The 18,668-nt window shown below is 42.8% G+C and overlaps 1 protein-coding gene across 7 annotated transcripts in view; it reads right to left on the bottom strand.

Moving 5' to 3' along the window:
• The window catches only part of LOC128699706 (neuronal PAS domain-containing protein 2-like), a 689,714-nt gene that overhangs the window by 315,250 nt on the left and 355,796 nt on the right, over positions 1-18,668 (bottom strand). The window lies entirely within an intron of this gene.

Raw genomic sequence — 18,668 nt, 5'->3', positions numbered from 1 at the left:
AGAGGCCCTCAGAGGAGGACGTAGCTTCTCTACACAGAGGCCCTCAGAGGAGGACGTAGCTTCTCTACACAGAGGCTCTCAGAGGAGGACGTAGCTTCTCTACACAGAGGCCCTCAGAGGAGGACGTAGCTTCTCTACACAGAGGCCCTCAGAGGAGGACGTAGCTTCTCTACACAGAGGCCCTCAGAGGAGGACGTAGCTTCTCTACACAGAGGCCCTCAGAGGAGGACGTAGCTTCTCTACACAGAGGCTCTCAGAGGAGGACGTAGCTTCTCTACACAGAGGCCCTCAGAGGAGGACGTAGCTTCTCTACACAGAGGCCCTCAGAGGAGGACGTAGCTTCTCTACACAGAGGCCCTCAGAGGAGGACGTAGCTTCTCTACACAAGAGGCTACACATCATAAATCTTTGAAAGGACGCTGAAGCTTCTTCTTGCTGATTTTATGTAAAATGAGAAACACAAATGAAGCCAACATGGATGTGGGTCAGAAAGATCATGTCAGTCACAGCTATTAAATTATGACACTCACTGATACTTTGGTAGTAAAGCAAAATGCAGATGTGATCTGCATATTAGTTTTACAAATTTATTTAGCAAATGTCGTCGTGGAATGTTTGCTCAGAAATTACCGTGAATGGAAATAACAGAAAAAGCAAGGATATGAATATTTAAACTTCTAACAAAAAAAAAAAAAAAAAGAAACACAAGTGGAAGCTAGCAACACAAACTGCAGTCGCAGCAAAGTTTAAAAGTTCAGTTGAAAAGTGAGACATTCATGCAATATAAGGGAATGTTTGAGGAAACGTTCTGCCATACAGTGGCTTCATCAGTCCAAAACAAAGAAGAACGGTGTAAGAAGATGAAGCCACTTTGTGGCGGAACGTTTCCTCAGTAAACATTGTCATATGTTGCATAAGTGTCTCACTTGTCAGTTTTCTAAACTATTTATCACGAAAGTTCAGTACCTCAAGGGACGGTACTGGCACCTTTACTGTTTCTCCTCCTCACAGCAGACCAGTGGTGCTCTCGCGACTCTAACATTGTTCTGTGCTCACAGCATCTTGCAAGGCTGGAGAGATAATTTACAGAGGTTGTATACTGCCTGCTTAGAATTAATAAAACATCTGAATAACTAGTAGTCCCTTAAAACCCTTGGTTTGCAACGGAGCGAAGAAATATACATGAAAATGTATGCAATGAAGATACCTTGAGGTTTGCAACGGAGCGAAGAAATATACATGATAATGTATGCAAGAAGATACCTTGAGGGACTGATTCCACTGTGCACATTGCTATAACTTACTGCAGTAAAAGATTCGGGAGGAATTGTAGAATAAACCCAGTGAAAAGCTAGGACGCTGTGGGAGCAATTACAGAACACAGTGTCAACATCCGTCCAATATTTTTCAACCTGTTTCCAGCAGAAATATTGCCAGGAGATAGGAAGAAATATTCAGGAGGAAACTGGAACACTGTCTCTTGGTTGTGATGGTTATGTGGGCATGCTGGCCGCTAGCGCCAAAAGCCTGGTTGACCACTTGAGACGAGAACAACTCACGAAGGTAGTCGCAGGTATTTCATCAGGGTGGGTCGTCGACTGGTAAAGTCAGTTATGTGGCTTGGGGAAGATTTTTTTTTTAATGATACATTTGTTCATACCGGTTCGTTCTTCACACATTCTGCGGCGATGACCTTCAGTTCCAAGGTTAATAACTTAATTGTCTTTAGCTCCACTATTTCTAGCTCCACTACTTCTAGCTCCACTACTTCTAGCTCCACTATTTCTAGTTCCACTACTTCTAGCTCCACTACTTCTAGTTCCACTACTTCTAGCTCCACTACTACTAGTTCCACTACTTCTAGCTCCACTACTACTAGTTCCACTACTTCTAGCTCCACTACTTCTAGCTCCACTACTTCTAGTTCCACTACTTCTAGCTCCACTACTTCTAGTTCCACTACTTCTAGTTCCACTACTTCTAGCTCCACTACTTCTAGCTCCACTGCTTCTAGCTCCACTACTTCTAGTTCCACTACTTCTAGCTCCACTACTTCTAGTTCCACTACTTCTAGTTTCACTACTTCTAGTTCCACTACTTCTAGTTCCACTACTTCTAGTTCCACTACTTCTAGCTCCACTACTTCTAGTTCCACTACTTCTAGTTCCACTACTTCTAGTTCCACTACTTCTAGTTCCACTACTTCTAGCTCCACTACTTCTAGCTCCACTACTTCTAGCTCCACTACTTCTAGCTCCACTACTTCTAGTTCCACTACTTCTAGTTCCACTACTTCTAGCTCCACTACTTCTAGCTCCACTACTTCTAGCTCCACTACTTCTAGCTCCACTACTTCTAGCTCCACTACTTCTAGTTCCACTACTTCTAGTTCCACTACTTCTAGTTTCACTACCTCTAGCTCCACTACTTCTAGTTCCACAACTTCTAGTTCCACTACTTCTAGCTCCACTACTTCTAGCTCCACTACTTCTAGCTCCACTACTTCTAGCTCCACTACTTCTAGTTCCACTACTTCTAGCTCCACTACTTCTAGCTCCACTACTTCTAGCTCCACTACTTCTAGTTCCACTACTTCTAGTTCCACTACTTCTAGCTCCACTACTTCTAGCTTCACTACTTCTAGCTCCACTACTTCTAGCTCCACTACTTCTAGCTCCACTACTTCTAGCTCCACTACTTCTAGCTCCACTACTTCTAGCTCCACTACTTCTAGCTCCACTACTTCTAGCTCCACTACTTCTAGCTCCACTACTTCTAGCTCCACTACTTCTTGCTCCATTACTTCTAGTTCCATTACTTCTAGTTCCATTACTTCTAGCTCCACTACTTCTAGCTCCACTACTTCTAGCTCCACTACTTCTAGCTCCACTACTTCTAGTTCCATTACTTCTAGTTCCACTACTTCTAGCTCCACTACTTCTAGCTCCATTACTTCTAGTTCCATTACTTCTAGTTCCATTACTTCTAGTTCCATTACTTCTAGCTCCACTACTTCTAGCTCCACTACTTCTAGCTCCACTACTTCTAGTTCCACTACTTCTAGCTCCATTACTTCTAGCTCCATTACTTCTAGTTCCGTTACTTCTAGTTCCATTACTTCTAGTTCCATTACTTCTAGTTCCATTACTTCTAGTTCCATTACTTCTAGCTCCACTACTTCTAGTTCCATTACTTCTAGTTCCATTACTTCTAGCTCCACTACTTCTAGTTCCACTACTTCTGGTTCCACTACTTCTAGTTCCATTACTTCTAGTTCCATTACTTCTAGTTCCATTACTTCTAGTTCCATTACTTCTAGTTCCACTACTTCTGGTTCCACTACTTCTAGTTCCATTACTTCCATGGCTTCTACTTCGAAAACAACTTGTTTCACGACTCGTAATTCCAAAACAATTAGTTCCATAACCTCTACATAACCTCATGGACTCTTGTTCCTCCAGCTATATATTGTCTATATGCCAACTATATAACAACTCTTTATCAGCTTTAAAACAACTATATAACAGCGATATAACTTAACAGCTCTTCTGTAAGATTAAAATTAATAGTCACATTATTTTTATGTCATGACTTAAGCCGGTCTTTGAGGTCGCTTCCAGGAAGGCGCCTCGGTGTTGAGCGTCACCTCATCCATGTGACTGGAACGACTCTTCTATCATGTATACAAGTATTTTCAAAAGCCTCTTATACTTGGCATAAGTTCAGTCAGTAGAGTCATAAAAATGAGTAGACCCTGCTCCTCATGTTATTTTTTTCATTTTCCATATCACGCCTCCAGACTAGTGTACTTTTATTTACACTATATACAATAGGTTTACCATAGTGTTAGTGTGTTTGAATGGAGTCAGAGAAGTGTATGAGATCGCTGCTACACCTTTAGAAACCCATATGGAGGACACTATTTTACGGTGTGGACCAGCTCGAGGCTGGTGAGGATTTGAAGCTCAAGGGCGACCCCTACATGTAAAATAGCCAACACTTTATTGGGCTGCCTCCCTTCTTCCTCACCCTGACAGACAGACCTCCAGCACTAACTATTAATCGCTCAGTATTCAAATAGCTCAGTTATCTGAATCAACAAAGCACTTCGATGCATTCAAGCTAATTGTGGACGGGGTGCAGGACCGTGGTTACGTGTGCAGCACCTTGAATATACTCGGCTTACTCCACACCTTCCCTCCCTCGGATCAGATTGATTACTTAATATTCAATAGATGCTGTGACCCCGAGGGGAGGGGCTTAGTGCTTCCAAATGAATATTATATACAAGGTAATATCAAAAAGTTCCTGGATCGCAGCGGAAAAAAAATACATAGGCTTATGTAATTACCCAGTTTGTCTTCCTAGAAGTGCTCTCCTTGGGAGACACTACACAGATCCCAGAGCCTCTTGCATTTCTTGAAACATTTCTGGAGCTCTTGAATCTCCACGCTGTTAAAACGCCGCTACATGAATGCCATTTTTATTTTTGAGAAGAGAAAGAAGGTTCAGAGGGCTGGATCTGGGGAGTAGGGAGGGTGAGGAACGACCACCATCTTGTTTATGGCCAGAAAATGGTCTTTCTGGTCTTAAATCAGCAATTTGGCGCAAATTTTGCACCCACTCGTTTTTGTTCAATTTTTCAGTTAAAATGTTTTGACACGACCCATAAGAAACTGCCTCAGTAGTGGGAGTGTCCTGGACACACTGACCACAATAATACGAGATACACTGCCTCAGTTGCAGTATCCTGGACACACTGACCACAATAATACTGGATATACTGCCTCAGTTTTTTCAACACTGGCGTCTATTATTGACGTTGATGGACGACCAGTGTTTATCTTCCTCAAATGACGTTCGTTCTGCTTTGGAGAAAAACATTGAAAACATTGTCTCCCACCCATCAGGTCGTCGCCAGATGTTTGGTGGAACATTTTAAGAGTTTCATTAGTATGTCAAATAGAATTTCACACATACTGTTCTTTCTTTTTTAAATTCCATTTAATTACACAGAAAATCGCAACAATGCAATGAATCGACAAAAATGGAAAGTCTAACCTTAAGAGCGCGAAAAACTCGCCACTCTGTTTCACAGAGGAGTGTACTGCACACTGTGTGTGTGTGTGTGTGTGTGTGTGTGTGTGTGTGTGTGTGTGTGTGTGTGTGTGTGTGTGTGTGTGTGTATTTTCATCTGCAACTTTTCATTTCTGTATTTAATTTATTCTCGTATAAAAGCATTCCTTGGTAATATTATACAAGATAATCTGAGATGTTCGTCCTCTGGCTAGGTATTCCTGGTGGCCACTTGATCAATTAGGCTATTGCTACCTGCAACTCCCGGGCACAGGTAGCTATCTCACTTGATTACCATTGTGTTGGTGGGAGAGGCGCATCAGGCTGGTTGGTATGCTGGGTTTAACTTATCCACTACATAAGGGTCATTACAGCTGCATTTCACTTACCTGGATGGTGTTCCGGGGGTCAACGCCCCCAAAGCCCAGTCCTTGACCAGGCCACCCGGTGGATCAGGGCCTGATCAACCAGGCTGTTACTGTTAGCCGCACGTAGATCACCGTACTCTACCAGTGAATAATAACCCCAACACCAGAGATCAAAATAAAAACGTCAGTGTAAAGCATAACAGCAGTAAATGGCAACGTTATTCCAGAGGCTTTCGTGATCTCTCACATCATCAAGGAATGTGAGAGATCACGAAAACTCTTGGAATAATAATACTTTTAACAATAGTTACATTTCATTAAGAATTTATCTTTTCTTGGTATTTTTTAAAGAATGATTTAACAGATTTATGCGATGTCTGCTGACTTCCATGTCCAGATTTATCTAATGTATACTACCATAATTTTTTCCCAGCAATGATGAAGGAACAGAATGAATTTGTGTTTCTAGGTCAATGGTTCAGATAATTTAATTATTATAATTTTGGGGGAGATCTAAACCCGTAGGATTATACAGTGCATGTGGGGGAGGGGAGATATTCAGGCTCAATTCAGGGAACTGGAGCACAGATTCAATTCCCTAGATCAAGAGCCCGTCACCAGCATCAAGGAACCTCCCTTGAGGGGTCAATGGTTCAGACAACCGATAAGTTGATATATTAGACACATGTGCAACACTTGGGTATCTTTGTTGTGGAAACGTCAGCGGCTTCGTCAGTCCTATGCCAAGAAGAATGATGCTCGACAAATGTATTTACCTGGAGTTTACCTGGAGAGAGTTCCGGGGGTCAACGCCCCCGCGGCCCGGTCTGTGACCAGGCCTCCTTAGGTCAGTGTCCCAGGATGCGACCCACACCAGTCGACTAACACCCAGGTACCCATTTTACTGATGGGGAACATAGACAACAGGTTGAAAGAAACACGTCCAATGTTTCTACTCTGGCTGGGAATCGAACCCAGGCCCTCGCCGTGTGAAGCGAGAGCGTTAACCACCAGGCCACCAGAGCCCTGATAATATACACATGGAAGATACTTGAGCGTCTGGTCCCTGACCTACACACTGATATAATTTATGAGAGGAAGTGCGGATTAAAACTAGTTAGGTTAGACAAGATTGGTCAGGAAACAGGACAGGTGTGCCCCCCGCCACTGGGGCTTTTGGTTATCAGACCGAAGCCTTCCACTGGCTTACCGGTCCACCCATTCAAAAGATTAAGGCTAAAACTAGTGAAGAGCAAAAGGGCCAGACGTACCACCTTCCTGCTACAAGTGCCAGATCAGCCGAGTTGTGGCGGTTCAGAGGGTCCACGGTCCGCTAGCACAAACAGCTTGGTTGACCAGACTGTCAACAGGGAAGACTGGCCTTAGGTGGGGATGGGAGGTAGTAGAACCCTCGAAATCAGTGGCAGGTAGCCCACAAGTATGACCTTACAAATACTATAACCAATACTAGCACAAAAACTACAGACTTCGAGAAATAGACATCATGCCCACGCACGCAGCTCTTGGTCCTGGGATGCTGTGCTGATGAAGTCATAACACAACCAGCAAGAGTTTTCGGTGTGCTCTGGAAAAAGAGCTTACATGAAGATGAATTTCCAGAGTCCTTTACAAAGGAGACAGTAAAGTAATGACAACAAATCAGACCCGTAGCGCTGGCATTATGTTCCAAACATCGTTGAAAATGTTCCAGGACGCCACTTTGTTGATTCTCTGGTAAACGTTATGATCTTCACAAGTCAACATGAATTTAGGGTATTATGTTATGACAGTCACTCAGCTCTGCGAGGAAGCTGAATTATGGATTTGGAGAATGCATAGACAAATACGACCAATATATCTGAAGGACGTTTCCGGGGGTCAACGCTCCCGCAGTCTGGTCCTACACAAGGTGTCCTCGAGGATCAGAGCCTAATCAACCAGGTTGTTACTGCTGGCCACACGCAGTCCAACATACGAACCACCGCCCGCATGGTCAGGCACTGATTTAAGGAACTTGTCCAGTTCCCTCTTCAAGACATGCAAAGGTTTGTTGGTAATTCTCATGCACGTAGGGAGGGCGTTAAAGAGTCGGGGACCTCTGACACTCGAGTTCTCTGTGTACTCGTCGCCACCCAGTTTTTTTATACTGAAGGTATTCTGCATCATCCGTCAAGTCTCTTGTTGTCATACTGATTGATTTCAGTGTTCAGGTTTGGGATCAGTCCCCCCAGGACCCCCAGGGTTCAATTATATTCCTCTCGTGCCTGCGTTCCAAGGGAACTCCCAGTGCTCCCAGTAGCTCATATTAATGAGTGTACACAAGCAGTGAAAGTTCTCCGTAAGTGTTCCAGCTCAACAATCTCACCTGCCTTGAAGGAGGTCGTCAGTATATATCAGTATTCAAGCCTGGAGAGAACACAAAATGTATTTAATAGGTCAGGGAGAAGTAAGGAAATGAACAGCAAACTTCTGACAAGAAAATCACAAAAAAGAAGAGTAAACAAAGCAAAATTCAGTCCTGTGATTTAACAGTTTAGAAAAAAAACCTACGAGCTGAAGAATGATATACTTGTACAACATTTGGGAATCTTTATTGATAAAGGAAGTAGTTTTCTCAAGATTGGTGGACTGAACACATCGCCTCCAGGCTGAGGGACTGATTACCTTATTCTCCTCCTCATCTTTCACCATTTTTCTCTTTACTGGACTGAAGAAGACACTGGCTGGCGAAACGTTTCCTCAGTAAAGATTTCCAATTATTGCACAAGTGTCTCACTCTTCAAAATACAGTCCTACCAAAGTAAGAGGTTCAGTACCTCAAGACAAGGTTCTGGTACCTCAGCTGTTTCTCATCCTCGTGGCACAGGCAGAACTACTCGTGACAGTCCCATTCTATTCACACTGTCAAAGCAATTACAAAAGTCTCCGCAGAGAGAAAAAATGAATAACGTCTTCAAGACTCACGAAATCTTAATATAACATGATTCCAAACAAACCACGGAACGGGTGACGACCGAACGCATGGCAAGTGTGTCCTTAAACTCAAGGCCAATGCGTTAACCATCGGGCCACCTGGCACTAAATTCATCCAACTGGTATATTTCTATACACCATAGGGAAGTTAGCATTGGCCACCACTGTGACCACAAATGTATGGGAAATTTCCCGATTTTGAACAAAAACAGACACTGAGTGCTTAGATATGACAAGACTGAAGACTTAAAACAAGACCAGAGAATCTCGTAGTACAAGAAAAAACATGAAAATTTTTGAATAATAGATTTACCGTTTAGAATTATCAAAACAGATAACAGCAGGGTGGACTGTAAGAACGGAACAATGACATGGTGGACTGTAAGAACGGAACAATGACATGGTGGATTGTAAGAACAATCAAAACAACAGAACAATAGGGTGGACTGTAAGAACCATCAAAACACCATAACAGGGTGGACTGTAGGAACCATCAAAACAACAGAACAACAACAGGGTGGACTGTAAAAACCATCAAAACAACAGAACAGCAGAGTGGACTGTAAGAATCATCAAAACAACAACAGGGTGGACTGTAAGAATCATCAAAACAACAACAGGGTGGACTGTAAGAACCATCAAAACAGACAACAGCAGGGTGGACTGTAAGAACCATCAAAACAGACAACAGCAGGGTGGACTGTAAGAATCATCAAAACAGACAACAGCAGGGTGGACTGTAAGAACCATCAAAACAGACAACAGCAGGGTGGACTGTAAGAACCATCAAAACAGACAACAGCAGGGTGGACTGTAAGAATCATCAAAACAAAATGACATGGACTATAAGAACGATCAAAATAACAGAACAGTAGAGTGGATTGTAAGAATCAAAACAACAGAACAACAATAGGGTAGACTGTAAGAACCATCAAAACAGAACAATGGCAGGGTGGACTGTAAGAACAATCAAAACAACAGAACAATGACATGGTGGACTGTAAGAACCATCAAAACAACAGAACAATGACATGGTGGACTGTAAGAACGATCAGAACAACAGTAGGGTGGATTGTAAGAACAAAACAACAGAACAATAGGGTGGACTGTAAGAACCATCAAAACAACAGAACAATAGGATGGACTGTAAGAACCATCAAAACAACAGAACAATAGGATGGACTGTAAGAACCATCAAAATAGAACAATAGCATGGTGGAATGTAAGAACCATCAAAACAACAGAACAATAGGGTGGACTGTAAGAACCATCAAAACAACAGACAACAGCAGGGTGGACTATAAGAACCATCGAAACAACAGAACAATAGCAGGGTGGACTGTAAGAGCCATCAAAACAACAGAACAGCAAGAACCATCAAACAGAACAGGGTGGATTGTAAGAACCATCAAAACAACAGAACAACAGCGTGGACTGTAAGAACCATCAAAACAGAACAGTGACATGGTGGACTGTAAGAACGATCAAAACAACAGAACAACAGTAGGGTGGATTGTAAGAACCATCAAAACAGAACAATAGCAGAGTGGACTGTAAGAGCCATCAAAACAACAGAACAATGATATGGTGGACTGTAAGAACCATGAAAACAGAACAATATAAGGGTGGACTGTAAGGACCATCAAAACAACAGAACAATGACAGGGTGGATTGTAAGAACCATCAAAACAGAACAGAGCGGACTGTAAGAACCATCAAAACAACAGGACAACAACAGGGTGGATTGTAAGAAAAATCAAAACAGAAGAGCAGGGTGGCTTGTAATAACCATCAAAACAACAGAACAACATGGTGGATTGTAAGAGCCATCAAAAATGAACAACAACTTACTGGAGTGACCTTCATATAAACACTACTGTATGAAAGTTAAGACACATGTGCAACATCCGGATATCTTTACTTTAGACGTTTCGCCATCCAGTGGCTTTATCAATACAGATTCTAGGACATAAGACAGTAGATCTATATACAAAAGATGAGGCAATCAGTCCCTCAGCCTTGGAGTTAGTGTTCACAGCGTCGTGGTAGAGGAGAATCTGGAGCAAAGGCGAACGAACGAACGAACAAGTTCAGGTAAGATCCCAAATGGGATGAGCGGGGAAGACGGGACAGACGAAAAGTAGCTCTGGAGAGGAGTGTTCTTAGTCGTAGAAATAGAGCCAGGGCTTAACCCAGCAGCGAAGGCGATCGTGGGACAGATATTGAGAACAGAAATTCAGGCTCTTCTGTTGGGACTCCGGTGGGGTGAGCGGGGAGGACGGGACAGGCGAAGATTAGCGCTAGAGAGGAGTGTAGAATTGAGCCATGTCTTAACCCAAAAGCTAAGGCGAACGTGGGTCAGAGAATGGTACCTGTAAGAGAAGGTACCTGTCAGAGAATCCAAGGTTATTTGTAAATAGGGTTAGGAGCAGGATCATACAAGGAGTAGAAAAGGTTGTTGGTTTGTGGGTCAGCGAATGTCTTCAAGGAGAGAGGTCCAGTAGTCATGTCGTGTCTCAAGTTTGTCTGTCACTGAGCGTCTTCCAGTACAGATTCAGCGCAGGGTTGTCTAACTGGGCATGTAGACTCGCATGTGGCGAAGTCCTCCCATCTGACATCAAGCACCCAGCGCAGCGCCTTGTTCTGGACACGCTGCAGTTTAAGTAAGTTTGTTTTAGCTGCAAGAGAGAGGGCTAGAGGAGAGTAAGTTATCAGAGGACGTATTAGGGATTTGTAGAGGTGTAGTTTGGTGCGTTGAGAGGCATGTTTCAGCTTGTAGAGGACCGCAAGGGCCTTACTAGCTATTGCATGCTTTGAGTGAATATGACCGTGTAAGCGAAGAAGGTAGTCAAGATTAACGCCAAGGACAGTGACAGATTGTGTGATAGGGATGTAAGTGCAGGTGTCAGCTGTTCTGAGCTCGACGGGTAATGGAGGATCACGTTTCCTATAGTTAAAATACGTAATGCTGGATTTAGCTGCACTGGATTTAATCCTCCATTTTTGTTCCCAGATGGCTATCCTGTCGATCTCATTTTGTGTTTTGTGTGTGAGTGTATCTATATTGGCGTTAGTGATGAGTTGTGTATTGTCGTCTGCATAGGCTAGTGTGATGGAGTTGTGGTATACATGTGTTGGAATATCGATAGTGTATAAAATGTAGAGGGTAGGGGAGAGGACAGATCCCTGGGGTACTCCAGCATTTAGTGTGAAGTAGTCAGAGTAACAGCCTTGGAATTTGATTCTCATGGTACGGCCGTCTAGGAAGTTGCAGAGGAGTTTACGAGTAGTGAGAGGCAGGTTAAAGTTAGTGCAGAGTTTGTACTTGAGCCCTTCGTGCCAGTGTCAAAAGCTTTTTCAACGTCTTTTGCAACCAGGGCTGTCCTGTTTCTTTGTTTTGTGTTTATGTGGATGTAGTTGAGAATGATGTTAATGACATCCTGTGTGGATCTGTGAGTTCTGAAGCCAAACCGGCCATCAGAAAGTAATGAGTTGTGTTCCAGGTATCTACGAAGGCGATGGTTGATGAGTTTTTCAAAGAGTTTTCCTAAAGTTTCGAGGAGGCTGATAGGGCGATAGTTTCTAGGGTCAGAGTGGTCTTTATTGGGTTTAGGAAGGAGGATAGCAGTAGCAGCTTTAAAGAGGGAAGGGAAGTATCCAGAGGCAAGGGAGGCATTGAGGAGGTTTGTGTAGGCAGTAATTGTAGAGTCAGGAAGGTGTTTTAGGATAATATGGTTTAGGGCAGAGGCACCAGGAGCCTTGGGAGGAAGGTGTCTAAGGAGAGTTTTAATGTCTGTGTTGGTGAAAGGAGTGTCGAGTTCTTGGGAGGAGGTAAGAGAGTCCAGATGGATGTGGCTGTCTGGTGTTGTTTCTTGTGTGTATGTGTGTTGTGTTCCAGTGTTCTATGTTCTGAATGTGTTGAATAGCGTTAGGGTGTCATGGGTGCAGCAAAGGCAAGAAGACTGGCGGTTATATAGGCGTCAGTGGATAAGGACGTGTAGCAGACGAGGACATAGTCACTGGTAGGCGGGATTTCCCAGTGGAAGTAGGTCCTACCCAAAGGAATGGGTTAGTTGTAGCAGCCGTGAAGAAGGTCATGTAGATGTCCTCTGATTCATAAAGCCTTTGTATTGATAGTCACTGGATGGCGAAACGTCTACAATAAAGATATCCGGATGTTGCACATGTGATTTAACTTTCATATTGTCGATATTTTATACCTTTCTTGCACAAACACTACTGTAACAACTTACTAGAGTGAGAGAGATGGGAGGAAGTGTAGAATATACCCACTGGTACACTGGGCTGATATAATCAAATATGTGTAGTGTACCCAGACTACTGCGCCGTCTGCCAGCTGATACAAAAAACATTGCAGGATCAAAGATATGCAAGTTTTTACCATCGCACTATGATTGCGATGGTAATGTTGGCCTTCGGACTGCTAGCAGCAACAGCGTGATTGGTCAGGCCGTCATTAAGGCATTCTGGGTGGGCCGAGAGTGAAAGAAGAACCGGTTAGAGGCACATCACAGGTATAAGGGCTCGGTAGCAGGTTCCTGCTGTCACGGTACATGAAAAGGCAAATCACGTATAAGAACATAAGAAAGGCAGGCCTTCTGGCTCATACTAGGCAGGTCCTTCTCAAACCCAACCCAACTAACAAAAATATCTACCCAACCCATTAACCCTATTAGCTCATGTGCAAGTCTCACTAAAGTCCAATCCCTCTCACTCATAAATTTAGCTACCCTAAATTTGAAGCTACCCAAGGTTTTAGCTTCAATAACCCTATTAAGCAAACTCTTCCATTCACACACTGCTCTATTTCCAAACCAATAATTTCTATATCCTGTCTAATTCTAAATATGTGCATCCAATTTTACACCTGAATTTGAATGTAACCCAGACAAGCCAGACTCAAGTGACACTCGTGAAGTCACATGAAGATCAGTTGTCTGCAGACTTTATGTAACGGTATTTGTATCTGATGTATTGGTAAGTATGGCTGTATAGTGTATCAGTAAGTGTATTTGCACATGTGTGAATTCGTAAGTGTATTTTTATAGGATGTACTCACCTAGTTGTGGTTGTAGGGGTCGAGTCACAGCTTCTGTGTGTACTTACCTATTTGTGATTGCAGGGGTCGAAACTCAGCTCTTGGCCCCGCCTCTTCACTGACCGCTACTGGGTCCCCTCTCTCCCTGCTCCATGAGCTTTATCATGCCTCGTCTTAAAACTATGTATGGTTCCTGCCTCCACTACATCATTTACCAGACTTTTCCACTTCCTGACAACTTTATGGCTGAAGAAATACTTCCTAACATCCCTTTGACTCATCTGAGTCCCAGCTTCCAATTGTGACCCCTTGTTTCTGTGTCCCATCTCTGGAACATCTTGTCTCTGTCCACCATATCTATTCCTCGCGGTATTTTGTATGTCGTTATCATGTCTCTCCTAGCCCTCCTGTCCTCCAGTGTCGTCAGGCCGATTTCTCTTAACCTTTCTTCGTAGGACATTCCCCTTAGCTCTGGAGCTAGTCTTGTCGCAAACCTTTGCACTTTCTCTAATTTCTTGACGTGCTTGACTAGGTGTGGATTCCAGACTGGTGCTGCATACTCCCGTATGGGCCTGACATACACGGTGTACAATGTCTTGAACGATTCCTTACTGAGGTATTGAAACGCTATTCTCAGGCTTGCCAGGTGCCCATATGCTGCAGCAGTTATCTAGTTGATGTGTGCTTCCGGAGACATGCTCGGTGTTATACTCACAAGATCTTTCTCCTTGAGTGAGGTTTGCAGTCTTTGGCCTCCTAGCCTATACTCTGTCTGCGGTCTTCTTTGCCCTTCCCCGATCTTCATGACTTTGCATTTGGCGGGGTTAAATTCTAGGAGCCAGTTGCTGGACCACACGTGCAGACTGTCCAGGTCTCTTTGCAGGCCTGCCTGATCCTCATCTGATTTAATTCTCCTCATTAACTTCATATCATCTGCAAACAGGGACACTTCTGAGTCTATCCCTTCCGTCAAGTCATTCGCATATACCAAAAATAGCACTGGTCCTAGGAGTGACCCCTGTGACACCTCGCTCGTCACAGGCGCCCATTGTGATACCTCATCAAATTGCCTCACTGTCAGGTATTCTCTGATCCATTGCAGTGAACTTCCAGTTAAACGTGCCTAATCCTCTAGCTTCTGCACTAATCTCTTGTGAGGAACTGTGTCGAAGGCCTTCTTGAATTCCAAGAAAATGCAATCAACCCACCCCTCTCTCTCGTGTCTTGCATCTGTTACCTTGTCATAAAACTCCAGTAGGTTTGTGACACAGGATTTGCCTTCCATTAATGTGTGCTGGCTGTCGTTTATAATATTGTTCCGTTCTAGGTGCTCCACCACTCTCCTCTTTATAATCTTCTCCATAACTTTGCATACTATACACGTTAGTGACACTGGTCTATAGTTTAGTGCCTCGTTTCTGTCTCCTTTCTTAAAGATGAGGGCTACATTTGCCGTCTTCCATACCTCAGGTAGTTGCCCAGTTTCAAGGGATGTGTTGAAAATTGTGGTTAGTGGCACACACAGTGTGTCTGCTCCCTCTCTAAGGACCCATGGAGAGATGTCCAGTCCCACTGCCTTTGAGGTATCAAGTTCACATAGCAGCAGCTTCTCCTCCTCGGTCGTGTGTATTTCATCCAACACTTGTTGGTATACCCTTTGTTGGTGTACCTCTCTTTGTCTTCCCAGTATCCTTTCTGTGTATGTGTGCGTATTTGTTTCTGTAAGCGTACTTGTACACGATGAGTGTGTATTTGTGTATGATGGGCGTGTATTTGTGCATGACGGGTGTATAATTATAAGTGTATATGTATATATTTGTATATTTGCCACAGATATAAATGAGTTATGACAACATGGTATTATACTGCATGTTATAACCAACACGAGGTGTCACGTCATGTAAGATGTGTTAGTATTATGTTCCTGGAGAAGAACATCATTAGTAATTCCTTCATTAAATCACTATCATGATCACAATATCACATTCACTATCATATTTATAGTATCCCATTCACTATTACCACAATATCACATTCACTATCATCACAGTATCACATTCACTATCATCACAGTATCACATTCACTATCAACATAATATCACATTCACTATCATAGTATCACATTCACTATCATCACAGTATCACATTCACTATCATCACAGTATCACATTCACTATCATCACAGTAACCCATTCACTATCATCACAATACCACATTCACTATCATCACAGTGTCACATTCACTATCATCACAGTATCACATTCACTATCATCACAGTATCACATTCACTATCATCACAGCATCACATTCACTATCATCACAGTATCACATTCACTATCATCACAGTATCACATTCACTATCATCACAGTATCACATTCACTATCATCACAGTAACCCATTCACTATCACAATACCACATTCACTATCATCACAGTATCACATTCACTATCATCACAATACCACATTCACTATCATCACAGTATCACATTCACTATCATCACAGCATTACATTCACTATCATCACAGTATCACATTCACTATCATCACAGCATCACATTCACTATCATCACAGTATCACATTCACTATCACAGCATCACATTCACTATCATCACAGTATCACATTCACTATCATCACAGTATCACATTCACTATCATCACAGTGTCACATTCACTATCATCACAGTATCACATTCACTATCATCACAGTATCACATTCACTATCACAGTATCACATTCACTATCATCACAGTGTCACATTCACTATCATCACAGTATCACATTCACTATCATCACAGTATCACATTCACTATCATCACAGCATCACATTCACTATCAACACAGTATCACATTCACTATCATCACAGTATCACATTCACTATCATCACCAAAATTGGCCGTCCAATTCATTCTAATGAGGACACTAGAGCACTCCAGGATGATTTGAATAGACTGATGCAATGGTCGGAGAAGTGGCAGATGCAGTTTAATATTGACAAATGCAAAGTTCTAAATGTTGGACAGTTAAATAACCATGCCACATATAAACTAAATAATGTAGATTGCGAAAAGGATTTAGGAGTTCTGGTTAGCAGTAATCTAAAACCAAGACAACAGTGCATTAGTGTTCGCAATAAAGCTAACAGAATCCTTGGCTTCATATCTAGAAGTATAAATAATAGAAGTCCTCAGGTTGTTCTTCAACTCTATATATCCTTGGTTAGGCCTCATTTAGACTATGCTGCACAGTTCTGGTCACCGTATTACAGAATGGATATAAATGCTCTGGAAAACGTACAAAGGAAGATGACAAAGTTGATCCCATGTATCAGAAATCTTTCCTATGAGGACAGACTTAAAGCCCTGAATCTGCACTCTCTCGAAAGGTGTAGAATTAGGGGGGATATGATTGAGGTGTATAAATGGAAAACAGGAATTAATAAAGGGGTTGCAAATAGCGTGCTAAAAATATCTAGCCTAGACAGGACTCGCAGCAATGGTTTTAAATTGGAGAAATTCAGATTCAGGAAGGATATAGGAAAGCACTGGTTTGGTAATAGTTGTGGATGAGTGGAACAAACTCCCAAGTACCGTCATAGAAGCTAAGACGTTGTGTAGTTTTAAAAATAGGTTGGATAAATACATGAGTGGGTGTGGGTGGGTGTGAGTTGGACCTAACTAGCTTGTGCTACTAGGTCGGATGCTGTGCCCCTCCCTTAAGTGACGTGTCTGACCTCACTAGGTCAGTGAAGTCAGACGGTCAGTGAGCTTTTAAGGTCACTAGGTCAGTGAGCTTAAGCCGTTGGGAGAATTGGACCTGCCTCGCATAGGCCAGTAGGCCTGGTGCAGTGTTCCTTCTTTCTTATGTTCTTGTCACAATATCACATTCACTACCATCACAATATCACATTCACTACCATCACAATATCACATTCACTGTCATCACAATATCAGATTCACTATCATCACAGAATCGCATTCACTATCATCACAATATCACATTCACTATCACTTTCACAATATCATGAAATTAATTGTGAAATTTATATACATCATAGTTCAGTCAACATCCATAATTTGCTATAACTGGCAAATTCAAGGATGGCTTTCAGAAACATTAACAAGGAGTCATTTACGACCTTATACACCACGTATGTCGGGACTATCCTGAAGTATGCAGCGCCAGTTTGGAGTCGGCCAACCCCGCTACTGCTAGCAGAACCAGCGTAGCAAGTGGGCAAGCCACGCACCCACTACTAGGTACCCATCGTGCGGGAGGAGGAAGAGAGGGGAGATAGAAGAGGGGTGAATACCCATCCCCCCATCTCCCCTCCCTCGCCCACCTAAAACCTACCCCAAGGTGACCCAGGGAAGTTAGCGTTGGGGTAGGCTGCCAGTCGAGAGCGTTCACAACAGTCTGGCCAAGTGTCGTTCACCCCTGGTGAATCTTACTCATGGATACAAATTCAGATTTCTCTCCAGGCGGCTCATTCCCGATGCCAGACTCATTTAAATAACCCACACGTGTTTACAGTAATAATAATCTAACAACAATTAAAATGATAATAAATTAACAATAATAATAATAATAATAACAATGTTTCTTGTGTTAATCATTTCTGCGTCATCCATAGCATAGATGGGGTGGATAGAGGGATGGCTATATGGGTGAATAGATGTATGGATTGAACGACACATGGATGAATGGTGGATGAAGAGACAGGGTTAATTGACCGAGTAGAGAGAGGGGCGGATAGACAAATAGGCGGATAGATACATGGGAATATGAACTGACAGCGGATAGATAAGTGGATTAGTAGACAGAAGGATAATTGATAGATGAGTAATTGGATAGATAAATCTAGAGATGGATGAATAGATAGGTAAAAAGACGGGAGGATAGATGGGTAAATAGATGGAGGGATAGATTACTAAATGGATGAATAGATGGATGAATAAATTTGACGAATGAGTTAGATGGGTGAATGGACAGACCTGATGGATAGATGAACTGGTAGATAAATGATACGGATGAACGAGTGGATGAATGGATCTATGAATAATTGGATAGGTGGAAGGATGGGTGAGTGGAAACAGATGTAAACCCAATAGACCCCGAGCCCTGATGAATTGTTGGGAGGAACAGCTATATACTACTCAAATCAACTCGAATGTATCAATAAATCTTGCACA

This window comes from Cherax quadricarinatus, chromosome 67 (genome assembly GCF_038502225.1).
Source record: "Cherax quadricarinatus isolate ZL_2023a chromosome 67, ASM3850222v1, whole genome shotgun sequence".
NCBI classification, from domain to species: domain Eukaryota; kingdom Metazoa; phylum Arthropoda; class Malacostraca; order Decapoda; family Parastacidae; genus Cherax; species Cherax quadricarinatus.
The sequence above is the reverse complement of the archived record's forward strand: the minus strand, read 5'-3'. Positions and strand labels throughout refer to the sequence as shown.